The sequence below is a fragment of the Aedes albopictus genome, chromosome 2 (assembly GCF_035046485.1).
Source record: "Aedes albopictus strain Foshan chromosome 2, AalbF5, whole genome shotgun sequence".
Classification (NCBI taxonomy): Eukaryota; Metazoa; Arthropoda; class Insecta; order Diptera; family Culicidae; genus Aedes; species Aedes albopictus.
Window position 1 is genome coordinate 288,764,274 of NC_085137.1, and position 27,881 is coordinate 288,792,154.

General features: G+C 45.5%; 1 protein-coding gene across 9 annotated transcripts in view; it reads right to left on the reverse strand.

Annotated features, from left to right (window-relative positions):
• The window catches only part of LOC109408167 (uncharacterized), a 47,656-nt gene extending 31,364 nt beyond the window's left edge, over window positions 1-16,292 (reverse strand). For 3 of the 9 annotated variants that reach the window (XM_029872885.2, XM_029872884.2, XM_029872889.2), the window contains exon 1: window positions 15,213-16,292. The gene's annotated coding sequence lies outside the window, so the exon portion shown is untranslated. The remainder of the gene's footprint in view (window positions 1-15,212) is intronic. The other 6 variants (XM_019681405.3, XM_019681404.3, XM_029872890.2 and 3 more) reach the window with 5 other exon arrangements.
• Between the last annotated feature and the right edge of the window lie 11,589 nt (window positions 16,293-27,881).

Sequence of the window (27,881 nt, forward strand, 5' to 3'; positions counted from 1 at the left end):
CGCGTACTAGTATACGACACGGAGGTGGGTCGGAAGTGCTTTCACATAACCTCAGGAGTCCCGCAAGGTTCCATCCTGGGTCCGGTGTTATGGAATGTCATGTACGACGAGGTGTTGAGGTTAGAGTACCCAGTGGGAGTGGTGATTGTCGGATTTGCCGACGATATTACGCTCGAAGTCTACGGTGAAACGATCGAGGAGGTGAAGTTGACTACCGACCACTCGATCAAGGTTGTGGAGGCGTGGATGCGGTCCAGAAAACTGGAGCTGGCTCACCACAAGACAGAGGTGACGGTTGTTAACAACATGCAGTCGGCGCAGCAGACGGAGATCAGTGTAGGAGAGTGCACTATCCTGTCGAAGCGCTCTGTCAAGCACTTGGGCGTGATGATCGACGATAAGCTTACCTTCGGTAGCCACGTCGGTTATGCCTGTAAAAGAGCCTCCACAGCTATTGCGGCACTGTCCCGGATGATGTCCAATAGCTCAGCGGTGTACGCCAGTAAGCGCAAGCTTCTGGCTAGTGTTGCTACGTCCATACTTAGGTATGGCGGCCCGGCGTGGGGTACCGCGCTAAGTACTGAATGCTACCGACGGAAGCTGGAAAGTACTTACAGGCTTATGTGTCTGAGGGTTGCAAGCGCGTACCGTACCGTGTCACACGACGCTCTCTGTGTCATTACTGGTATGGTGCCCATCAGCATTCTTATCAGTGAGGATATGGAGTGCTTCGAAATGCGCGGCACAAGAGGCATACGCAAGACTGTCAGGATGGCCTCTATGGTCAAATGGCAGCGCGCGTGGGACAGTTCCACCAAAGGAAGGTGGACCCATAGGTTGATACCGAGGGTAGATAGTTGGATTAATAGGCGCCATGGGGAAGTTTCATTCCACCTGACGCAGGTCCTTACAGGTCATGGTTGCTTCCGACAGTATCTACACCGTTTCGGGCATGCGGATTCTCCCGAATGCCCAGTGTGCAATGGTTTAGAGGAAACGGCGGAACACGTTTTGTTCGTGTGCCCGCGTTTTCGCACAATGCGTGACCGCATGCTTGCCACATGCGGGGAGGACACAACTCCGGACAACTTGGTCCAGAGAATGTGTAGGGATGAGATTAGCTGGAATGCCGTTTCAACGGCTATCACCCATATCGTCTGGGAGCTACAAAGGAGGTGGCGCGTGGACTCGGAGAATGGCTAGTCCAGATGCAGTACAAGAGGTGGTCCAGGGGTTCGAAGTCGGCTTCGTAGGTCATACCGGTGCCCTGCGGTCGAGATCGACCCTTACAGCGATTAAGTGGCCGCGGAGAGGAAGTCCCGGTAGCGGTGCTGTCGTGGCGTCAGTCTACTGGGTTGGATCTGAGCCCGCGGTTGGAAAGGGGTCCCCGGCAAGGGTCGGGGTAGGTGAGACCCTGCTGTCTGCAACCTACGGATGCAGCTGATAAGGCCTGAAGGGTAGTGATACCCTTGCCTTCAGCAGGTCAGATCGGGTTGCATGTGGGCATCAGTTCTTGATGTCCGCTCAGCAGTAGGGCGCGGGCGGGGTTGACCCTGCCCGCCTTCCGAGGACAAAGGGAGTGGCGAGGACCACTCGGGAAACTGGCTAAGCGCCAGCATGCTATCGTGATGGACTCTCCAGTGCGAGTCATCGATGTTCGTTGCTGCTAGGCTACGGCAGCTAACCTTGAGGGTGCGATATGCACTAGCCCCTCTCTGAAGCAATACCTTCTTGGTGGTTCCGGAGAGACGTAGGGTATGGCGACCATAGGAATGTGTTTTAGTGGGTCGAGGAGAGAGTAGTCCTGGCTTCTACCGGCATTGTAGAAGACGGCCTCATCCCCACACTACCCTAACCTTCCTGTTAGGGTGTCTGATGAGCAGATTTATCCCCCTATGGTTTAGAAGAAAAAAAAAAAAAAAAAAAAAAGCCGGCAGAGCTGGTAGCGGTGCTCTCACGTGCGTGTGATGCGACCATGCCTAGGCGAGTACACCCTAGCATTGGGAGGCCACCGGCTTACTGGTGGACCGACGCGATTGCGGACCTTCGCCGCGCCTGCCTACGGGCTAGGCGACGGATGCAGCGAGCACGATCAGAGGAGGAGCGAAACGAACGGCGGGTGGTGTTCGCGGCTACAAAAGCCGCGCCTAAGACCGAGATGAGAGCAAGCAAAAATACCTACAGGATCGTTATGGCCAAGACGAGAGGTGTAATGATTCCTACAGAGAAATCTCCAGGTATTCTCAGGATTCAGGAACAGTTCGCATTACGTCGACGGAAAGATCATGCTTCGGAATGATGGCCCTAGCACAGAAACTAGCTAAACAAACAATAGTAGAAGATTCCAAAAACAGGGACCGAATTCTAAACCGCCCGATAGGTAGGAGATTGTCCACATCACGACGGTTTCAAACCGAACGGACTCAATAAATATCAAAAATTCCGTATGACATTTTTAAGTTGGGCAAGGCCATCTTGACTAGGAAACCTTGACCGATTGAACCCTTGAAAAGGCCCCATACAGATCGAAACGTCGGAAAAAATCATAAACTAGTGTTTTCGATTCCCCCAAAAGGCTTAAGCCAACATTCTGAAGCAAAATCATCCCAGTCGTATCCCAACCATGTACATGTTCGACGAGAAAGGCACTATCACCACTAGGTGGATTTATCTGGTTTTTTTTTATGTAGCCGAAAGCCACATTATTTTTTCGATGTAACTTTGATAGTTCCCAGAATAACACCATTAAACCCACACATTGTTCACGAATAAAAAATCATGGAGTAGTACAAACATAAATAGAGAAGCCGTGTAGAGAATATCTGGTTGAAATTTTATATCAAAAAATGGAATGATGATGAATCTGGGCGTGTTAGTGGAATACTTGTAAGTACGAGACACCGAACACGACCTTATGTTGAGGTCGAAATGCGTATCTGTCAAAGGATACAAATTGAAAAGAACAGTACTTAACACGATTTTCTTTTTAAAACATGCAAAATTTCTGAAAAGTACGTATGGTGAGTACGTAAAGAGAGTTTGTGGGGTGCTGAAGGAAATGATTATCTGTGTAAAATCTAACTTCAACAGTATTTTAACGTTTGGTTATGCTACACCTATTGAGCTCTCTTTATTTGATTTGTTAAAAAAAATGAGAAATGTTGAACACTGCAGTCTAAATTACAAGAAATTACAAGAACAATGTATTGCATACTTTTAGGCGTTTATCTGGTTGTACTTCTGCCCCAATTTAAAAGTCCTTTTTCTATTATTTTTGAGTGGTTATCATCTCTCTCACTTGTTTAGAGCTGCATTGTATCTATACGGATCAGAATATAACGATATCGTAGAATTTGTGCTTAAATAGAACTCGAGAAAATTATTAGATATTGAGGACCTACAATGAAGAATTTTTTTGGAACTACACCATACACTTCCATTTTTTTCGTCAAATCATGTTTATTTTATTGGAACTCGACCGTTGTTAACAAATTTATTTGAAGATTTAAATTGTGAGACACCTTGGGCGCTAACGGGTTAATAGGCTATTACGTAAATAGATACGTGAAGCATGTTTGTTTTCATTATATTATGTGTAGTCTCGGCGGGGGCAAACCGAGTCTTTAACTATCCGCAAGGCAAAATCAATGCAATTTTATAAACTGTCACTAGTAACAAGGGCTTTTTACTAATACTCCTTATTACCAAAACGCATTGCCCGAGTTTAACAAGTTGGATTTCATCAGGGTTCAGGGATTGAGCATGATTTAAACCCCCAGAGCTCTGAACCATTCATCCCTCAGTACAGGTCGCCTGACACCTTGCATTGATCTCCGTGTTCCATGGACTTAGTACAGGTACAGGTGGTCCTTAGTGCTGTTCTAAGCCGGCAGAGTGGGGCAGCAGGGACGGATGTCCTGGGGCCTGACGCACCCCCCCCGCTTGCGAGTCAGCCGCGTAGTTGCCGGCTAAGAATAGGACTACTAACCCCAATTCAAGGTGTCAAGCGACCCGTGCCGAGGAATGAGTGATCGAGGGGGTGAAAAAGATGCTCGATCTTTAACGGAGCCTGTGGGGTACCTGGGCACCCCCCACAGTATGCTGTCCCTTACCGCGTTAATGCAGAGCTCTGGCGTGGTGGACATTATTTCTCGTGCAACTCGTGGGAACAATGAGCAAGAATTCAAAATCAAATAATTTAGGTGGAAGTAGCGGTGCGATCAACCCCTTCGCAAGAAGCGGGTTAATGAGGTCTCCGACAAGGAGAAGCGAGGAGTCAGGTGCTGGAAGCTGCTTACGCAGCTCAAGCGTGGGAGCTCCTGTCCACTCCACGGCAAGCCAGCCGGCGGAGGTCATGGACGGAGCATGGTTGCTGAGGGCCATCAGCCAAGTTGCAGAAAAAGGACGGCCCGCATTTGAGGTAGCTGAGCAGCAGCTCGGCAAAATTATCGACTTTGCGACAACTAAGTCGAATATAAGCAAGGACCTGAAAACGGCCTTGCTTCGGCTTAGGGCGTCTGTCGATAATGCCAAGCAGGAGCACGCGGTTGCGTTGCTGGCTGCAGCAGCGGCGGAACCCGCAAAGGAGAAAGCTTCTAAGTTTACACAAACGGAGGCCTTCTCCTTCGCGGGTAGTCCGAAGAGAGTGGAAGCGAATGCTCGCGACAAAAGCGACAAGCATTCGCAGAAGCGGGCGAGGCAGCCGTCAGGTGAGGAGCTGTCTGGCGGCGCCCGCAAGGCCAGGCGTATAATAACCCCGAAAGCCGGTGGTTATGCCGGAAAGTCGGGCCCCAGCCAGGGTTCCCGGAAAACTGGGAAGGGTGGGCCTGAAAAGGCCGGCCCGTCCCGGATTGATGGGAACAAGGGGTTGCGACCAATGGTGGGCCCTCAGCAGCCACAGAGCAGGGCGGTCCAAGGAGAAGACCCTCCTTGGACAAAGGTAGAGCGGAAGAAGAAGAAGAAGGTGAATCCGCAGGTAGAAGTGAAGGACGCCAAGCCAAGGAGTAGGAAGGCAGGTGCCAGGCGCGAAAAAGGTGACGCTATCGTCATCAAGACCGAACAGTCGAAATACTTGGACGTTTTGAAGGCGATGAGGTGCGACGCCAAGCTCGAGGGTCTTGGAGCCGACGTACGCAGTATCAGACGTACTCGTACGGGCGAAATGATCCTGGAGCTTAAGCGCCAGAAGGATCACAAGGGCGCCGCCTACAAGAGGCTGGCAGAAGAGGTCCTTGGAGATGGAGTGGAGGTGAGGGCTCTTACGCATGAGGCGACTCTGAAGGTCAAAGACCTAGACGAGATCACCGAAGCGGAAGAGCTCGTCACGGCACTGCGGCAACAGTGCGATGTTCAGGTGGCCGCCACAGCCGTCAGGCTGCGGAAGGGGCCAGCAGGGACACAGATAGCTCTGGTTCAGCTACCTGTGGCGGATGTTAAAAAGTCCGTTAAAGTAGGGAGTATTAAGGTGGGCTGGTGTGTTTGTCACCTGACATTCCACGAGCCACCTGAGGTTTGCTTCAGGTGTCTGGAACCAGGACACAAGTCGTGGGACTGCAAAGGCCCCGACAGGCGCAAACTGTGTAGGCGATGCGGCGCTGAAGGCCATAAGGCCCAAAGCTGCACGAGTCCGCCCATCTGCATGATCTGTACCGGGAAAACCTCGAAAAACAGACATGCGATGGGTGGTCCAGGGTGCCCGGCCTTTAAGAAAGCCGCAGTGAGCAACAAATCACAGTGCAGGTAACGCATCTGAACCTGAACCACTGTGATGCGGCTCAGCAACTGCTTTGTCAGGCGGTTTCTGAGTGGGAGACGGATATCGCCATCATTTCGGACCCATACCGAGTACCCGCCGGCAACGGCAACTGGGCCTCGGATGGGACCAGGAAAATGGCGGCGATATGGACGACGGGTAAATACCCCGTGCAGGAGTTGGTGTCTACTACCTATGAGGGCTTCGTGGTCGCCAAAGTAAACGGGGTCTTCTTCTGTAGCTGTTATGCGCCTCCGCGGTGGCCGATCGAGCGGTTCACGCAAATGCTGGACCGCTTAACGACCGTGCTAACAGGGTGGTAATAGCGGGTGACTTTAATGCCTGGGCTGTGGAATGGGGAAGCCGTTTCACGAACCAGCGGGGTCAGATCCTGCTAGAAACACTGGCCATCTTAGATGTCGACTTGGCTAACGTCGGTACCAAGAGTACCTATAGTCGAAACGGAGCGGAGTCAATTATTGACGTGACCTTTTGTAGTCCTGGCCTAACAAGTAGTTCGAACTGGAGAGTAGATGATGGCTACACTCACAGCGACCACCTGGCGGTTCGCTACAGTATCGACTACAACAACAGCAGACAGCGGATAGAAGAAGAGGCGGCTAGGCCAAGGCCAAGCCCTCGTAGGTGGAAGACATCATACTTCGACGAAGAGGTATTTAGGGAAGCGCTCCGCCGTGAGCGAAACTTACTCGGTTTAGACGGCGACGAGCTGGTGGCGGTGCTCTCACGTGCGTGTGATGCGACCATGCCTAGGAGAGTCCACCCTAGAAGTGGGAGGCCACCGGCTTACTGGTGGACCGACGCGATTGCGGACCTGCGCCGCGCCTGCCTACGGGCTAGGCGGCGGATGCAGCGAGCACGATCAGAGGAAGAGCGAAACGAACGGCGGGTGGTGTTCGCCGCTGCAAAAGCCGCGCTCAAGACCGAGATAAGAGCAAGCAAAAAGGCCTGCTTTGAGGGTCTCTGTCAGAGTGCCAATACGAACCCGTGGGGTGATGCCTACAGGATCGTTATGGCCAAGACGAGAGGTGTGATGGCTCCTACAGAGCAATCTCCAGAGATGTTGGAGGGGATCATTGGAGGACTTTTTCCGCGTCATGATCCTAGTCCTTGGCCTCCTTTCGTAGGACAGCCGGGGACTGGGGCTGGCGATGAGGAAATGGTCACCGATGTGGAACTTGCGGGGATAGCTAAGTCCCTTAGCGTAGGTAAGGCCCCAGGTCCGGACGGAGTTCCGAACCTGGCCTTAAAAGTAGCTATTGCAGAAGCTCCCGAGATGTTCAGGTCTGCTATGCAGAAATGCCTGGACGAGGGAGTTTTCCCAGAAGCTTGGAAGAGGCAGAGCCTGGTACTATTGCCAAAGGCGGGGAAACCACCCGGAGACCCGTTGGCATATAGACCAATATGCTTGATTGACACGGCGGGGAAGGTGCTCGAAAAGATCATCCTCAATAGAATGTTGAAGTTCACTGAGGGCGTAAATGGTCTCTCGAGCAACCAGTATGGCTTCCGGAAGGGGAGGTCCACCGTAGACGCTATCTTGTCGGTTACAAAAACCGCCGAGAAAGCACTCGAGCCTAAGAGGAGGGGAATTCGCTTTTGCGGGGTAGTGACTCTGGATGTAAGGAATGCATTTAATAGCGCCAGTTGGGCTGCTATTGCTGATGCGCTCTTGCGTCTGGGGATACCGGAGTACTTGTACAAGATTCTCGGAAGCTACTTCCAGAATCGCGTACTAGTATACGACACGGAGGTGGGTCGGAAGTGCTTTCACATAACCTCAGGAGTCCCGCAAGGTTCCATCCTGGGTCCGGTGTTATGGAATGTCATGTACGACGAGGTGTTGAGGTTAGAGTACCCAGTGGGAGTGGTGATTGTCGGATTTGCCGACGATATTACGCTCGAAGTCTACGGTGAAACGATCGAGGAGGTGAAGTTGACTACCGACCACTCGATCAAGGTTGTGGAGGCGTGGATGCGGTCCAGAAAACTGGAGCTGGCTCACCACAAGACAGAGGTGACGGTTGTTAACAACATGCAGTCGGCGCAGCAGACGGAGATCAGTGTAGGAGAGTGCACTATCCTGTCGAAGCGCTCTGTCAAGCACTTGGGCGTGATGATCGACGATAAGCTTACCTTCGGTAGCCACGTCGGTTATGCCTGTAAAAGAGCCTCCACAGCTATTGCGGCACTGTCCCGGATGATGTCCAATAGCTCAGCGGTGTACGCCAGTAAGCGCAAGCTTCTGGCTAGTGTTGCTACGTCCATACTTAGGTATGGCGGCCCGGCGTGGGGTACCGCGCTAAGTACTGAATGCTACCGACGGAAGCTGGAAAGTACTTACAGGCTTATGTGTCTGAGGGTTGCAAGCGCGTACCGTACCGTGTCACACGACGCTCTCTGTGTCATTACTGGTATGGTGCCCATCAGCATTCTTATCAGTGAGGATATGGAGTGCTTCGAAATGCGCGGCACAAGAGGCATACGCAAGACTGTCAGGATGGCCTCTATGGTCAAATGGCAGCGCGCGTGGGACAGTTCCACCAAAGGAAGGTGGACCCATAGGTTGATACCGAGGGTAGATAGTTGGATTAATAGGCGCCATGGGGAAGTTTCATTCCACCTGACGCAGGTCCTTACAGGTCATGGTTGCTTCCGACAGTATCTACACCGTTTCGGGCATGCGGATTCTCCCGAATGCCCAGTGTGCAATGGTTTAGAGGAAACGGCGGAACACGTTTTGTTCGTGTGCCCGCGTTTTCGCACAATGCGTGACCGCATGCTTGCCACATGCGGGGAGGACACAACTCCGGACAACTTGGTCCAGAGAATGTGTAGGGATGAGATTAGCTGGAATGCCGTTTCAACGGCTATCACCCATATCGTCTGGGAGCTACAAAGGAGGTGGCGCGTGGACTCGGAGAATGGCTAGTCCAGATGCAGTACAAGAGGTGGTCCAGGGGTTCGAAGTCGGCTTCGTAGGTCATACCGGTGCCCTGCGGTCGAGATCGACCCTTACAGCGATTAAGTGGCCGCGGAGAGGAAGTCCCGGTAGCGGTGCTGTCGTGGCGTCAGTCTACTGGGTTGGATCTGAGCCCGCGGTTGGAAAGGGGTCCCCGGCAAGGGTCGGGGTAGGTGAGACCCTGCTGTCTGCAACCTACGGATGCAGCTGATAAGGCCTGAAGGGTAGTGATACCCTTGCCTTCAGCAGGTCAGATCGGGTTGCATGTGGGCATCAGTTCTTGATGTCCGCTCAGCAGTAGGGCGCGGGCGGGGTTGACCCTGCCCGCCTTCCGAGGACAAAGGGAGTGGCGAGGACCACTCGGGAAACTGGCTAAGCGCCAGCATGCTATCGTGATGGACTCTCCAGTGCGAGTCATCGATGTTCGTTGCTGCTAGGCTACGGCAGCTAACCTTGAGGGTGCGATATGCACTAGCCCCTCTCTGAAGCAATACCTTCTTGGTGGTTCCGGAGAGACGTAGGGTATGGCGACCATAGGAATGTGTTTTAGTGGGTCGAGGAGAGAGTAGTCCTGGCTTCTACCGGCATTGTAGAAGACGGCCTCATCCCCACACTACCCTAACCTTCCTGTTAGGGTGTCTGATGAGCAGATTTATCCCCCTATGGTTTAGAAGAAAAAAAAAAAAAAAAAAAAAAGCCGGCAGAGCTGGTAGCGGTGCTCTCACGTGCGTGTGATGCGACCATGCCTAGGCGAGTACACCCTAGCATTGGGAGGCCACCGGCTTACTGGTGGACCGACGCGATTGCGGACCTTCGCCGCGCCTGCCTACGGGCTAGGCGACGGATGCAGCGAGCACGATCAGAGGAGGAGCGAAACGAACGGCGGGTGGTGTTCGCGGCTACAAAAGCCGCGCCTAAGACCGAGATGAGAGCAAGCAAAAATACCTACAGGATCGTTATGGCCAAGACGAGAGGTGTAATGATTCCTACAGAGAAATCTCCAGAGATGTTGAAGGGGATCATCGAGGGGCTTTTTCCGCGTCATGATCCTAGTCCTTGGCCTCCTTTCGTAGGACAGCCAGGGACTGGGGCTGGCGATGAGGAGAGGGTCACCGATGTGGAACTTGCGGGGATAGCAAAGTCCCTTAGCGTACGGAGTTCCGGACCTGGCCTTAAAAGTAGCTATTGTAGAGGCTCCCGAGATGTTCAGGTCTGCTATGCAGAAATGCCTGGACGAGGGACAAGACGCTATCTTGTCGGTTACAAAAACCGCCGAGAAAGCACTCGAGCCTAAGAGGAGGGGAATTCGTTTTAGTGCGGTAGTGACTCTGGATGTAAGGAATCCGTTCAATAGCGCCCACTGGTCTGCTATTGCCGATGCGTTCTTGCGTCTGGGGATACTGGGGTACCTGTCAAGATTCTCGAAAGCTACTTTCAGAAACGAGTATTAGTTAACGACACGGAGGTGCATCGGAAGTGCTTTCACATAACCTCAGGAGTCCCGCAAGGTTCCATCCTGGGTCCGGTGTTATGGAATGTCATGTACGACGAGGTGTTGAGGTTAGAGTACCCAGTGGGAGTGGAGATTGTCGGATTTGCCGACGACATTACGCTTGAAGTCTACGGTGAAACGATCGAGGAGGTGAAGTGGACTACTGACCACTCGATCAAGGTTGTGGAGGCGTGGATGCGGTCCAGGAAACTGGAGCTGGCTCACCACAAGACAGAGGTGACGGTTGTTAACAACCTGAAGTCGGAGCAGCAGACGGAGATCAGTGTAGGAGAGTGCACTATCCTGACAAAGCGCTCCGTCAAACACTTGGGCGTGATGATCGACGATAAGCTTACTTTCGATAGCCACGTCGATTATGCCTGTAAAAGAGCCTCCACAGCTATTGCGGCACTGTCCCGGATGATGTCCAATAGCTCTGCGGTGTACGCCAGTAAGCGCAAGCTTCTGGCTGATGTTGCTACGTCCATACGTAGGCATGGCGACCCGGCGTGGGGCACTGCTCTAAGTACTAAATGCTACCGACGGAAGCTGGAAAGTACTTACAGGTTAATGTGCCTGAGGGTTGCGAGCGCGTACCGTACCGTGTCACGCGACGCTCTCTGCGTCATTACTGGTATGGTGCCTATCGGCGTCGTTATCAGTGAGGACATGGAGTGCTTCGAAATGCGCGGCACAAGAGGCATACGCAGGACTGCCAGGATGGCCTCTATGGTCAAATGGCAGCTCGCGTGGGACAGTTCTACCAAAGGAAAGTGGACCTATAGGTTGATACCGAGGGTAGATAGTTGGATTAATAGGCGCCATGGGGAAGTTACATTCCACCTGACACAGGTCCTTTCAGGTCATGGTTGCTTCCGACAGTATCTACACCGTTTTGGGGCATGCGGATTTTCCCGAATGCCCAGTGTGCAATGGTTTAGAGGAAACGGCGGAACACATTTTTTTCGTGTGCCCGCGTTTTCGCATAATGGCTGGAACGCCGTTTCAACGGCTATAACCTTGGCTATCACCCATATCGTCTGGGAGCTACAGAGGAGGTGGCGCGTGGACTCGGAGAATGACTAGTTCAGATGCAGTACAAGAGGTGGTCCAGGGGTTCGGAGTCAGCTTCGTAGATCATACCGGTGCCCTGCGGTCGAGACCGACCCTTACAGCGATTAAGTGGCACTACCCAATTATAAAGATACCACTGTTGTTCCAGCTTACGTGGCTGATCACCAAATCGGACTCAACTTTTTCAGATCACTTATTTTCATATGCATTGTTAACGATAGAACTAATTGACATACACGTGCGTATATCTTTGTCTTTACAGATCCCTGGTCTATATTTTTGAAAAAACTGCTTTCTTTTTCTAAGGCTTCAATCATTGTGAAAGTTCTAGTTACCGTCTTGTGCGGTGAAATTTGAGACGTCTTCTTCTTCTCTGTCTGGTTCTATTTTTCCGGACACCGGAATAGGAATCGAACCCCATAGACGGCGGGTTTATTTCTTTATTTCTTTATTTCGTCAATCCAACGTAGTACATAAACATAAACATAAACATAAATTTTGTTTTCTATTTCTAATTAATGCATTTTACTATATTTTTATATGGGTCTGAAAAGTAGTTCGTGCAAACTATGCGTGTCTATTTCTGTTGTTATTTAAAAAATTGTTTCAGATGATGCCGAGACATTGTAAAGTCAATCATTTTGCAATGTTCATTATAGATTGACATCATTTGATTAATTGGTCCAAATTTAGCGTAATCCGTCCGATTATAACAAGTTTTAAAAAGTGTTCGATTACAAAGACGCCGTGTGGGCGCATAGAAATTTACTTTTAATAAAATTTCAGATGAATTAATTCGTTGGCAATGCAAAGCCTTATCCACTAGACCTAGGAGACCCCAGCGTTAGTGAGAAACGATGTCCAGGAGAAGTTTGTCATGTGTTTTGTCTAGCTTGTATGGGTACTTTCAAATTATGTAATAAAAAAATCGATTTTTTGTCGCCCACAAGGTATGTACCGTCAGTCACCAGTCACCGTGGGGGCTCCATTCACCGTGTGCCCTTGAATATTATTTCATTATTTTTAAATTATAATTGAATGGTATGACAATTTCACTTTAATTTCATCAATACAATACTAATGAATTGCACCATATCACAACGCCGGTTAGAAACTTTTTACAGTATCGTTTTGACACTAAAGTGTGTTTACATGAAGCAGTATTTTGCTCGTTTACTGCATTCGCAGTGAAAAACAAATACTGCACTAACGTGAATTAAGCGATTGGCTAACTGTAGTAACGATTTCATTTCACCAATAAGCAATTTAATTCACCTATCAGGTATGTATTTTGCATTATCGAAGCAAGTTTACCAAGGTAGTACGATTCCACGGATTTTATATTGAAACAAAAGGGCACGGTAAATGGATACCCTAAAATCAATGGTCTCCATTTCATTTACCATGGGGTTGTACCATTTAAGGTTACCCCATAGAAGAAGAAAAGGTTGAACATTCGTTTTTCTGCATAAATCTTGCAAGTTATTACTTAAAATGAATATAAACGAAGGAAATCTTTGATTATTTCACTCGTTATTTCATGAAACGTTTCAATCAACTTTGCAAGGTTGTTTTGGTCATTTTCAAACCAAATAGAAGGATTTTTCTGATACACTTACCACGGAATCAGGCGACCTTCCCATCCTCTTCTAAATGTACTATATCACCCATTTTTGTGAACAATTTTCTACTTTTGTGGTATTTCTTTAATTTTAACCTATAATGAAGGCAATTAACAGCGGTACCAACAATGTTTATAAGCTTGGTGTAAAACGACAGCCCGACATCTTCTTAAACCCACGGGGAACGGCTACTTGACGGTACAATTGTGTTCATAAAAATAGCAATGAAAATACAATGATATAATATAATATAATTTTATGGATTTTTTCGGAGCACTTGCGAAAAAGTTAAATAGGTTATGAGTACCATCAGTAATGTCACGCCCCCAAATTCATCCTATTCGAAAACAAGCGAATGGACAGAATGAAAAATTGCGTAAGCCATGATTATCTGATTATTGTAATGTTTCATGAAATTGCGAGTGTAAAATCAAAGATTGCCTTGGTGATCGCGACGTTCAATCAGGATAATAGGGCGATTCACCACTAAACAGCGAAAACGGCTGATTTAATACTATCCTGATTCAACGTCAACGTCGGCGATCATAAAGGAAATCTTTGATTATTTCACTCGTTATTTCATGAAACGTTTCAATAATCAGATAGTATGGCTTACGAAGTTATTCAATCTGTTTAGTGAATCCCCTAAATAATTTTTATTTTTCAGCACTTTTATTGTTGTGTTGTGCACAAAGAAGAAAAAAATGTATTATACTAATACCAATGAATAATATTTCAATTAAAGATCTTACGTAACATTAATCCTTTCGGGACGCAGAAATGTGAAATCTCCATAAAAATGGCTTAACTTTGGATCATCAGAACTTTTATACTTAAAAAAAAAATCAACACTTTTTCTTCGGCATTTGGAAGAACTACTCTTTACCTTTCAATTTCTAGCTTTGACAACCTAGTAAATCGGAAAAAAATCGACAGATAACATGGTTAGCCATTTTTTCTTACTTTTTGTTCAACTTGCTTTAGTTTACAGTTTACTTGCACACATCCAAATATTTGTAATGGGGCAATTATTAAAAAAATATACATCTCATAAAGCAAAGACTAAACATATGGAAACTTTACGCAAAAGTGTTGTTTTTCAATAGCACCATTGTGCTACTTCGTCACGAAATGGTTAAACCTGTTGCAATCCTTCATTAAGGTTTTTTTTGTTAACATATGACCTAAAATCACTCCCTATTTCTTAAACAACAATATTTAAAATAAGATTCAATTAACGAGTTCTCAATATCCATATCAGCGACTTGATCTATCTTTGGTTTGTAACAAAGTCTTTCCTCCTTGTTGGTTTATTCCGGATATCAAGATTTTTAAAATCACATCATTCCTAGTGATGTGCAATGTGAATTATATTTTTTGCGCAAAACGAAAATGTATTTCTAGAAAATAAAAAAACTTGCTAGTCTGCGTAGTGATTCCCCCTGTTAATAATAAGTTCTGCAATTCTTTGATTTTGAAGGAAACACGTACATTTAGGTTTCATTCCGCCAAATTCAATTCAGTTGAATTTAGCATACAACGTTATGCAGAAGATAGTCAAAATAATTGGAACAGGTAAAATTTTAACTTTTCAAAAAAATGTTCAATTTAAATTTTAGTAAACTATAATTACTATATCGAATTTTGAAACGATGATGAAGTTTTGTATAAATTGGTGTTATATTAGAAAAATAATCTAATCATTATAATTTTCTTTCGTGTTAGGAATTTTGAGTTTAGTCAAAAGTTTTTATAGCTCATTATACTAGTCATAAGGGGTCTCCAGTTAGCCTAGTAGTTAAGGCTATGGATCGCCAATCCGGAGACGGCGGGTTCGACTCCCGTTCCGGTCGGGAAAATTTTCTCGACACCCTGGGCATAGTGTATCATTGTACTTGCCACATAATGTACAAATCCATGCAATGGTAGGCAAAGAAAGCCCTTCAATTGATAACTGTGGAAGCGCTCAAAGAACACTAAGTTAAAGAGAAGCAGTCCAAGTTCCAATGCGAACGTCGAGCCATAAAGAAGAAGAATAACTAGTTATAAATAATCGAAATTTCATTGCATTCGGTTGGTTGAAACCGGGAATATAACAGCTCAAAGTTGGCAATCGGATAGTTATACCTTTTTCTAGAATCTAGAATATACCAATCGTCTTTTTTAAAACACTGAAATTCTCTAGCTCTATCGATTTCGATATTAAATTTCATTTATGTGCATACACGGTTTAGCTAGATACAAACAGTCTCGTCGACGCGGTAGTTTAGTTTGAAAGCTTTTACTTACTTTTCAATTCTTGAAGATTTGTAGTAACGGATCCTTGCCTTACACTTTAAACTTTATCACAATTTGAACTGCAACAGATCTCTATTGTAGAGATCACTCCAACACACGATATTAAACCCCAAATTTATTTCACCGGAAGCGCCCCAAATATCACAACGCTGTGAAAATCTTCGAGAAGTTTTCTGTATTGGTCACTTGTTACAACAATTCATATCCATTTTTCACAACCGTTATTCTCAGACACTAGGAACTCCACCGATTGTGTAACTCCTGTATGGCGCAAACTCGAGGCACTGTTATTCCGATCGCTTTTGGCTTCCTAGTTATTGCAAAACTTGTGTTGTCTCACTGCGTTGCTCTGCTTTCCCCGTAATCCACTTAGTTTCACCACATTGGCCCAAAACTACCGAGAGGGACCAAGAATTTCAAACCGAACATGCTCGTGTCTGTCCAGTCGGAGTTCTCGTGAAATACTGGATTACTAAATTGACAATATTCTGCCTATAATGCGTTTTTCCATATTTAATTATTTGGCGAGGTGAAAGAGCAAATTTTTCATGCCATAGAATTGAGTGTAGCTTTTTTTGTTAGTCGTTGAACGTTCTTCCACGTTTCCTATATGCGTGGTTTTCACTTCTGTTTGCATGTGTAACAATGTCCCCTGTCCCCTGCGTGTATTGGTCAATATTTACCCGTGAGATCGTTCTGGTCGCGATTTCCCTCCCATCGCAGCCCACCCGATACGATGCGATGCGATGGTTGTCGAGCGTGAGTGGGAGGGAAAATTGCACACATCGGTGTGTTTGTCTCTTTTGGGAAGTGATCTCGTCAAATCAACGAGACTGTATTGCGCTACGATCGAGTTGGGATGCGGGGAAAAAAGTCAGTCGTGCGCTTGTACATGTTGGCTTTCATCGTTGGTGCGCTGGCTAATCAACGTTTGCATTTTACCAAGTCAGTGCCATTCTGAAGAACGGAAGCTCTATTGTTGTCCACATCCGGAGAGTTTTTCATATTACGTACCAACACCGAGATCGGTTTGTGGAAAAACTTACTAGTGGTGGGGAATGGCGTGTGGAATGATCCATTGATAAATATGAGCAATTGACACAAGTTTGATACCTATTTTACTGGCTATTTTTATGAATGAACGTATTTTTGAATATTATTGTCCATTTCAGAAAATGTGTACTAAGTATATAAATCGATATGTTTGAACGATTTGCCATTATTTAACCCTTTGAAGCCGGAATTTTTCCAAGGGTTATTATGGAGTTTTTTCTACGTTTTTCTGTAGTTTTGGTGGTTAACAGCATAAAAACGGTATAATATTATGAAGAATATTTTCATTTGATATTTCAAGAGCTTCGCGGATCCCTGCAGATTATGCAATACTATTATTTATGGTGAAAACACATATAGTTTTTCTTGTAGACTTGAAGGACTTCATTATAGAACAATTTGGACGACTCTGAATATCTTAAAGGTTTATAATAAGCTAGTAGACTTAAGATTGCTCCAGTTACTGCGGTTGGTTATGCAGCGGTACTCAGTATAACATATATGGCTCTGTTACGAGTGTAGACCTGAAGTCCTGAACTCCAAGCTAGTTTGGCTGACCTGGAATATCATTGTAGTGTCTCTAAATGACATTTGAGATTTCAAGAGCTTAGCGGATCCCAGCAGATTATACAATACTATTAGTTATGACGAAAACACATATAGTTATTCTTGTAGATTTGAAGGACTTCATTATAGAACAGTTTGGATGACCCTGAATGTCCCAAAGGATTATAATAAGTTAGTAAACTTCAGATTGCTCCAGTAACAGCGGTTGATTATGCAACGTTACTCAGTATAACAGATATGGCTACTGTTACGAGTGTAGACCTGAAGTTCTGAACTCCAAGGTAGTTTGGCTGATCTGGAATGTCCCTATAGTATCTATAAATGACATTGTAGATGTCAGGAGCTACACAAATCCAAGTTGGTTATGCAATGTTATTATTTGTGGCCAAAATACATAAAATTACTCAAGTAGATTTAAAGGACTTCCCTATAGGACAGTTTGGTACACTTAGAACATCCCTGAATATAAAACACCTTTTGATATTCTTGGCGAAGGCTAAATGAATACGTATAAACGTAAACCACATCCAAGTTCAGCTTTTAGAACAACTGGTATGTCAATTATTTTCCTCATCGTACATGCAGACCATCTACAAGAAGTACTACAGGTTTTCAACTCATACCACAACAGCCTACAGTTTACATACGAGGAAGAACGTGATGGTAAGATCCCCTACTTAGATCTGACCGTCATCCGACAATGTGATGGCACGATCAAAACGCAATGGTACATTAAACCAATTGCTTCTGGTCGAATGCTGAACTTTTATTCGATGCATCCCATGAACCAAAAACTGAACGTTATACACAACTTTATCAATCGCGTCTACACCCTAACAACCAACCTAACAGACCCTGAAAAACGAGAAATAGTGACAACAAATCTACTGATGAATGACTACCCTAAACAACTTGTAAACAGATGCCTCAACCGAGTAACCAAACGCAACAACACCATCACCACTACAGAAAACAGAGACAACGAGATAATATATCGATCACTACCATACATCACAACACTCACACCAAGAATCACCAAACTCCTTAAACAGAATTACCCAAATGTACGTATAACAGCAAACAACAACAATACCATAAACAACCTGTACATACGGGTAAAGGATCCACTGCCGATGGAAAACCGACACAACGTGATATACCGTCTGAAGACTGCGAGAGCAGCTACACAGGGATGACAAGCAATCTGTTGAAAACAAGAATGAGCGGTCACCGAAGTGACCAAAACAAACTTGAAAGTTTACTCGCAGCTGGACACTCATACACAGACGAAACGGTTAGAGCTCTCAGAGAGAAAACAGCACTAATCGCTCACTGTGTAGACCACGAACACCGAATCGACCTTACCAAACCAACAATAATAGACGAAACACACAAGAAGAGCACATTACCATTTCTCGAGATGATATGGATATACAACGAAGGGACTAGTGTAAACAAACGGACTGACACAGAAGGGCTAAACACAAACTACTCAGAAATTATAAACAAAATACACACACAAACACAAACCAAAAATATGCTTAGACAAACCGACAGAAATCAACAGTAAACAGTTAAGAGTGCACCAAACAAGAACAGTGACAGACCAACGAATATAGAAATTTGATAATTGACATTGATACGAAACAAACACAAAGACGGACATATGTTACGACAGACAATTTTGACAGAAAACAGACAACTAGTAAGTAATTTAACAAACCACTATGTAAAACAATGGGATATAACAAACAAACAATTTTAGTTCTGCCCATTGATGAAGGCAAAATACAGTTGCCGAAACGTCGGACAGTAGAAAATTAATCCGTTTTGACTGAGGACATAAGACTGAACGCCAAGAAACATTCCCCAGATTTATTTTACCTTTTTTTGGTGTGTGTGTGTGTGTGTCGTGTCGGGTGTAATGTGTAGGCTGGCCAGCGATGACGGAATCTCGATGGGGGATGTGGGATGCTCTGCTTCTCGGCGTGGGCTCGGGAACTCTGGCCCAAGATGGCGACTGGATGGTGTGACTACTTGATCACCGGCGGTCGTGCCGATATCTCGATAGAGGTTGGTTGCTGTTTCCTGGCTGACCAGGGGTTCTCAGCCGAGCACTAATGGGTGATATTGGAACACGAGGAATGGGGGTCTTAGGGTTTGGACCGGATATCTTGCTCCAAACCCTGTATATACTTTCCCAAGATCCTCATCCACCTCTCAAAGCCTCTCGTTGTCCACCTTTCCTGTCCCTACATCCTATTCATATTTCCAATGCCCACCTTATCCATCTGTCATCCCGGGATTCCGATGTCATAAGTGTCATGTGTTCAATTGTGTGGAGTAAGTTAACAATATTTGTTTGTTATTCAATTTGGCGGTTGATTTTCTGGGAGTGGCTTACCTAGCTATATACATATTATTTTAAATTTATAACTGTTATACTCACCCTATTGGGTGATAATTCATGGTGAACAGTAGTATGGTTTCTAAAATTTCTCTTCTCTCTAACTTCTGATTGCTCGCTCTGGATTGGATTTATAGGGTAAATGTACCCGAATGGTAACACAACCAAATCGGTAAAGATATCCCAGTTGGGTGATTGGGGGTTCCTGAAACGCAAAGTTTGCGAAGTAACATTCACATGTTCAAACAAGATGTAGCGATGGTCAGATAAAGATTCTTCATCTGACACATGCCAATCAGCTCGTGACTAATTCTATAAGAGCTAAGCGTTATGCCTAACACTTCCTCTCTAGCATGAAGGTTGGGCGGTTACCTATGTTAAGTAATCCAAGATCTGTACTACTTAAGTATTCCATTAAACTGGAGCCTCTCAAATTGATGTCTGAGCTGCCCCAGATTATATGGTGAGCATTAGCATCACTACCAACAATTAGCGGAAGGCCTTTCGAAGTGCAGTATGCAATGACTTGCTTAAAAGCATCCGTAGGGGATGGTTTATCATGTGGTAAATAAACCGAACAATAAACGTTTTTCCTGATGAGGTTTCCAACAGATACATCGATTGTGATAGCACATGAATCTCTAGTAGTTAGTTCAGAGATGAGTGTAGCAACGATTGCGTTGTTCACAAGCACACATGCTCGAGGCATGACACGTGAGTTTGCCATTTCATTTTTACTGAAAGTAGCAAACACCGGATTCACAAGGTTTTCTAGATAGAAATTCCCCTTAAGAAAGTAAGGTTCTTGGACTAACGCCACTTGGGCTGTACTATTTTGCATAAGTCTACAAAGATTGACCGTTGCTGTTTTTTTGTGCTGAAGATTGATCTGAGCTATCCTAACCGTAGCCACTACCCAAACTAGGCACGAATAAACTCTTAACAATCACAGCACAAAAAAGAACAGCAACAATAAAGCCAGATCGGTATCGATTTGAGTGCGCCAAAGGCGAGGATGCACAGAATACACTGTGTAAAACGCATAATGCGAAACCATATAGGTGAAAATTTAAACTAATTAATAACATCTTCATAATCCCGCCCTTATTCAGCCTCAAGTATGAGATTGAAGAAGGGCAGCTGATTGTCTCGGAGAAACACAAGGCCCACCGCACTATTGCTCCGGTTAGCGCAGTAAGGGCAAAATACTGTGGAGGGTGCCCTGGTGCTCCACAGGCTCCGTTTGCGATTAGGTTTTTATAAGACCCCCCTAACCATTCATTCCCAGGCACGGTAAGCGTAAAGCCGCATAACACCTAACTACTTACTTACTTACTTTCAGTCCTGGGCACCCACGGTGGTGCAAAGGGTCGAATAGAAAGATCTCCTCTCCATCCTGGGGGATTGCCAGCCATCGCCTTGACCTGTGGCCAGGTCAAATTTCTGTTGACTTGCTTGATTTCGTTGTTGAGGCTGCGCCGCCATGAGCCTCTGGATCTGCCTCTACTGCGATGTCCTGCTGGGTTCCAATCTAACGCTTGCTTGAAGATTTCGTTTCCGCCTCTGCATGGAGTGTAGCTGACCCACCTCCACTTTCACTCCCGAATTTCTGTCGCTATCGGCGTTTGATAACATCGACGATGGAGCTCCACTTTGGAGATCCAATTGTGAGGCCCCCATGCATGAATTATATACCACCTATGCATCTATTGATGAAGACCTCAGCCGTTGAGTGTTCTCCACTGATACACACCAGGTTTTACAGGCTTATAGCGGCACAGATTTCACGTTCGAGTTGAAAATTCGGATTTTGGTGCGTAGACTAATCTGGTTGTTTTCCATACATTTCTTAATCTCGCAAAAGCAGCGCTCGTCTTCTTGATCCCTGCACCTATGTCGATCTTGGTGCAGCCATTTGACTACCAAGATATTGGAAGCTTTCAACATTCCCCACTGATTGCGCAGCTACCGTAAAGCTGGAAGGGTTGACCGTGTTTATATCCAGCTAATTTGGCCGAATGCCATTTGGTCGTATGCCGTTTGGCCGAACGCCATTGAGCCGAAACGGTCATTTGGCCGAATGTCGTTTGGCCGAAAAATGAATGATGAACTTAAGTGACCATGCCACCACTGTACCCCGCATCAGATAACTCGCAAGAATAGCCTGTGATTCAAAGAAGCAAAAATCTTTGATAAAATATTAGCAGCTCTAACGCCAACTAATGTGAACACTAGAAAAGATAGCCTATAATCAAAAGAAGGAAATATTACTCTTGATCATATTGGTAGATATGAACTTCCTTTGAATTATTTTGATCATAACTCGGCCAAAAGGCATTCGGCTAAACTACCCATTCGGCTAAACTACCCATTCGGCCAGATGACCGGACACCACATCCAACGATTTGGTCTTGTTGACGTTGATAGTAAGACCTGTCGCTGAGGAGCGATTTGCAAGATCATCGAGCTTGCTCTGGATATCAGAGCGCCGTTGAGCTAGGAGAGCAACGTCATCAGCCAGTTCGAAGTCATTTAGGTCCTCCATGATAATGGGCTGCCACAGCAATCCACGATTTGGTTTACGGTTAATTGCAACAACCAGGTTCTCGTCCATTACGATGGGGAACAATAACAATAACTGTGCTGGGTGAGTGCGACTGGAAATTTGTTACTTCCGGAAAAATTGGCTTTCTCAGTCTTGGACTATTCAAAACGGTGAGTTTTGCTTTGCCCGACGTTTCGGCTCTTTTATTGGGCCGCTATCCCCTTGAAAAAGGCCCAATAAAAGAGCCGAAACGTCGGGCAAAGCAAAACTCACCGTTTTGAATAGTCCAAGACTGAGAAAGCCAATTTTTCCGGAAATAACAATAACAGTATACAACCTTGCCTCACTCCAGCAACGACCCGGCTGGGATCGGACAAAGCATCGCTGTGCAGTATGCTGCACGAAAATGCCCTTTACTGTGCTTCAATGAGGCCGATGATTTTCTCAGGGAGACCCTTGACCTCAGGACTTCCCACATGTTTTCGTGATTGAGACGGTCGAAAGTTTTTCGTAACCAATGATTACCTGAGAGACTCTTGGAACTTATTAATTTGCTCCAGAATGATACGGGGCATGACAATATGGTCCACGCAGGATTGTCCGGCTTGGAATCCTGCTTGCTGTCGTCGGAGCGTTACGTCAATCTTCTCCGGTTAAGGATCACTTTGCAGAGGACTTTGAGAGCGATAAACAGTAACATGATACCCCACCAATTTTTGCATACAGACAGGTCACCTTTTTTGGGTACCTTTACTAAGACGCCTTGCATTCGTCGGCCTTGCAAGTCGGCCGGAAATGTTGTGCGGATACTTACTACAGAGTCAGCTTTGCGCATCTTAGCTGATATGCGATCGACCCTTGGGGCCCTGTTCGATTGTATGCTATGGATGGCTGTTACTATCTTCTGCACTGATCGAGATTCGGTGTTGACACGGGTAATACATTGAACCCTTGGCGGATCATGCTGAGGTGTTGATGGCGTGGCCGATACTTGAAAAAGATTTTTCCAAAATGCTCGAACCAGCGTTTCATCTGGTCATCGGCCAATAGCTGTCCTGATGTCCATAGTAGCACACATGTCCTACAAAAGGGTGTACAACTGTTGTATGACAACATTCAGTCATACAAGAGTTGTATTACTTTTGTAGAACAGGATCACTTCAATAAGGTAGTCTGTAAAGTTTTAAAGTTTTCGAGTGTGAAATGCTGCGAACAACTATCGATTGGGAAACTTGAAAATTGTATGCGGTATAGACCCCTAAAATGAGCTGTATCTAGTGTACAAAGAATCGATCATTGTGAAACGTATAAAATATAGCCGCCTTCAGTAAGTTGGCCACGTAGTGAGACTGTCAGAGGGAAGGATGACGAAAACAATATCCAGTGGAAAACTACGTCTCGAATTCATTGATAACATTGTAGATGGACGCAAACGTGCAGGCGCCATACAAGTTGAAGTAAACCAGCGAATCCTAAATCTTCAAGGAAACGGCAAGAACAACATCTACCATGGACGAAGACGGAACTATACTATTCGCTAGGAGCGGAACTGGTGTGACTAGCACGCCGAGGACCTAGGATCGAATCCCACTCCCGAAAAAAACTCACAACATGTGAATTCTTCCTTTGGAAGGGAAGTAAAAAGTGAGTCCCGATATGAACTACACAGATTGAAAAAAGAGTGTAAAATTCTGTGACATATAATGCACATAATTGGAGCGTGGGATATCACAGAAGTTTATATGACATATCATATAAAAGTCATGAAATATCATGTAAACTTCCATTATATGTCATGTAATTCAGCATGACTCTGAGTGATTACATGACATATAACACAAATTTACATGATATATCATGTAAACCATCATAACAATAAGTTTACATAACCAAAATGAAGTTTACATGACGTGTAAATATCATTATTTTTATCTGTGTAGTCTAGTCAGATAAAAAAAATACTATATGCTCGACGCTAAAGTATAGGAACATTGTAGCCATAAAGTTATCCAGGTTGGTATTTTTTTTCCAGGAGGTTCATTTTTCACCGCTTTCTTTCAACGCGGATTACAGCAGCGATCAGAAAAAAAAATCCCGTCACGCGACGAACACATTCCAGGTGAAAGAACGAACACAAACACATCTCGCCGAGCCAAGTCCCACGCAATCATTTGAATGACTATGGGTTGATGAATTTTCTAAATTGTGAGAATGGCCGATGCGAATGCCCTCATGGTTACACTCCCGTGGTCAGCAAATTGGGCAGATTTGTCTCTTCCCCCCATCATCATGAATCACTTATCGAGTGTGTTGAAGTCAAGTATTGGAGCACACGTGGAAATTTGACGCCAATGGTGATTGACATTGGTGACGATGTGTGGGTTTTCGGCTGTTGCCGGATAACCGCAATTGTAATCGTTTAGTTCCGATTTATTGTCAATTTAAACTTTTAGGCGGAATGAATAAAGTATTTGGAACGAGGTTGAAACATCAATTAATATAACTATCGGTTTTGATGTATGATTGTGGTGAACATAGAACTATGTAATACTTTCCACAGGTGGAAGTGATTCTGCTTTTTGTAAATGTTTTCTATTTGATAGAGTTTCGAGGACATGACAAGCAGAAGAATTAGTTGAATTTGCTATTAGTCGCGTTTGCATCTAATAATAGATAAATTTTAAGTAATTGCATAAAAAGGCAAACTATTTCATGGTGTTTTTTTTCGATAGACAGATGTACAATTTAAAATTTTAGATGGTGAAAGTTTCTTTGGGGCTGTTCATTTATTACGTTAGGGATTTTTTACGGTTTTCGATACAACCTCCCCCCCCCCCTTTAACCCAACCATTATTTTATAAATCCTTACGTGATTAATGGACAGCCACTTTTACATGGCAGCGCGTTGGTGAGATTGAGTCCCATGGTCATTGGTGGAGACTTCAATGTCGGTAACGCATGTAACTTCGGTTACATGAGGCAGATGCTTGGCCAACACTAGAGACTGGACTCTCTTCGAATCAATTGCCAAGCAGAATATCCCAAACGTGAATGATAAATACACGGTAGGGGCGGTGAAGAGTCCTTCCCCGATGAGTCCTTTTGGAGTTCGGGTCTAAACCTTAACTCAGACTGGAGGGCTGACGATGGGTACACGAATAGTGAACATCTGACGATTTGGTAGAGTAGAATATGAAAGAATGCGGCCACAGCCGAGAACCTCCGATAACCATAGTAGATGCCCAACAAACATTTTTGCTTTATAAGAGTGGAACAAACCTCTCTTAAGCAAACTTTAGCTTCAGAAACTATTGTTCAGTTATGTTACTTGGGTGGCTGACCTTGTGCTTTGACAAGCCTGCCTTTATGGAGTGACGGCAGGTAACAAGTAAGACTATTCCTACACAGCAACGGGTACTAGTGATTCCCGAAAATCTCGGGGCTCCACACATCCTGTCCAATAACTAGAAGAAGGATGTAATAAGACAAAAGAAAAAAATCCTAGCATGATTACTAACTACATGGTGACCACTGGACATGAAGAACCTGTTCATCAGTGCAAACTGGGTTGCCATTGAGAGTGTAGCATCATGTAGGATTAAACGGTACATGTTTTACGATGTAGCATCATCTAGGAGTTCCGGAAAGTCGACGCAGGATCCTAGAAAGTTACTTCTGGAACAGAGTATTCTTCTACGACACCGAAAAAGAACAGATGTGTTACAACTTCACCACGGTGTTACCTCAGGGGTAAATCATGGGCCCGGCACTATGGAACGCGGCGTACGATCGATGCTGTATTGAGGGTCACATTACCACCGGACGTAAAGCAGGTTGACATTACGGTTGCGGTATACGGTCAAATGGCAAGTGGACCCATAGGTTGATACCGAGGGTAGATAGTTGGATTAATAGGCGCCATGGGGAAGTTACATTTCACCTGACTCAGGTCCTTACAGGTCATGGTTGCTTCCGACAGTATCTACACCGTTTCGGGCATGCGGATTCTCCCGAATGCCCAGTGTGCAATGGTTTAGAGGAAACGGTGGAACACGTTTTGTTCGTGTGCCCGCGTTTTCGCACAATGTGTGACCGCATGCTTGCCACATGCGGGGAGGACACAACTCCGGACAATTTGGTCCAGAGGATGTGTAGGGATGAGTTTGGCTGGAACGCCGTTTTAACGGCTATTACCCATATCGTCTGGGAGCTACAGAGGAGGTGGCGCGTGGACTCGGAGAATGGCTAGTCCAGATGCAGTACAAGAGGTGGTCCAGGGGTTCGAAGTCGGCTTCGTAGGTCATACCGGTGCCCTGCGGTCGAGATCGACCCTTACCCCTCCGATTAAGTGACCGCGGAGAGGATCCTCTCCGGGACATCGATGTCCCGGTAGCGGTGCTGTCGTGGCGTCAGTCTACTGGGTTGGATCCGAGCCCGCGGTTGGAAAGGGGTCCCCGGCAAGGGTCGGGGTAGGTGAGACCCTGCTGTTTGCAACCTACGGATGCATCTGATAGGGCCTGAAGGGTAGTGATATCCTTCCTTTGCGGGCAGGTCAGATCGGTTTGCTTGTGGGCATCAGTTCTTGATGTCCGCTCAGCAGTAGGAAGCCGGCGGGGTTGACCCTGCCCGCCTTCCGAGGACAAAGGGAGTGGTGAGGACCACTCGGGAAACTGGCTAAGCGCCAGCATGTTACCGTGATGGACTCTCCAAAGCGAGTCATCGATGTTCGTTGCTGCAGGCTACGCAGCTAACCTTGAGGGTGCAGTGTGCACTAGCCCCTCTCTGAAGCAATACCTTCTTGGTGGTTCCGGAGAGACGTAGGGTTTGGCGACCATAGGAATGTGTTTAGTGGGTCGAGGAGAGAGTAGTCCTGGCTTCTACTATTGTAGTAGAAGACGGCCTCAGCCCCACACTATCCTAACCTTCCTGTTAGGGTGTCTGTTTGCAGATGATCCCCCTATGGTTTAGAAGAAAAAAAAAAGAAAAAAAAAGGCGAGTCGATGGAGGAAGTGGAGCTGAACGCGGCGCATTTGATTGATATAGCAGAATATTGAATCATGTCGAGACAGCTGGAAAACGTCCAAGCAAAACGGAGGTAGTGGTTATGAACAATCACTAGTCCAAGCAATGGGTGGCGGTCACCACGGGCGGATGCACGAAATTCACAGTATGTACCTAAAACCACCAACCACGACAGATACCGTTAGACTAAACATTGGACATATAATGAAACGAATATTGTAAGTCATAACCAATGATGCAAATTATCACCTCACTAGTGCTCATCACAACTCATCAACTGTATATTTATCGCGTGCGATTGAACTGTGCACTGATCAGCGATGACCAGCAGCAAAGAGGTGGCAAAACGAACATGATACCGCCAGTCGGGGTGACATTGGGCCTGGGGGGTAACTTTGGGCCAAAAATCAAGAAAGATGTTTCTCTCAAAATACTAAAATTTATCAAATTGATTATCAGAAAGTGGTTGGTATACGGTAAATATAACTTGCGTTGACCATCCGATGTAGAAAAAAGTCACATTTAGTCAATATTCTATTAAGAAAACTTGATGTGAATTTTATGGTTAGGTGTACTGTATAATATCGTTGTTTTAAAATGCCCAGCAGAAAACAGCCGAAAACCGAACATGTAATGAATTGCTGTTTTCTCGGTGTGTTGGGTAGTTGTTTTGAAAAGTATAATAAGTTCTCTTGGTTTTGTATGCTATTTTGCATGGAAAACTTATATATTCAAGCTGTAGTACAAATACTTCGTTTTGGGGGTGAATTTGGGCCATACAAAAGCAATGCAATCATCACGAGAACCTTACAAATGTGAATTAAAACGACTGAGAGTATTCACATTAGTTTATGCATAATATGGTGTAAAATTTTGAAAATAAATGTTAGATTCATACAAAATTAAAATTCACGCATATCAGTTGCTAGGCAGATGATAAAGAAATATTACTTTCGTCTTTTAAGAATGTTAGTTGGAGTTATATTTATGTGATAGCGGATATATTGTGTAGGAACGTTGGTCGTTTACAATGAATGTAGTAAATTGTCACGTTTTTTTTTTTTTT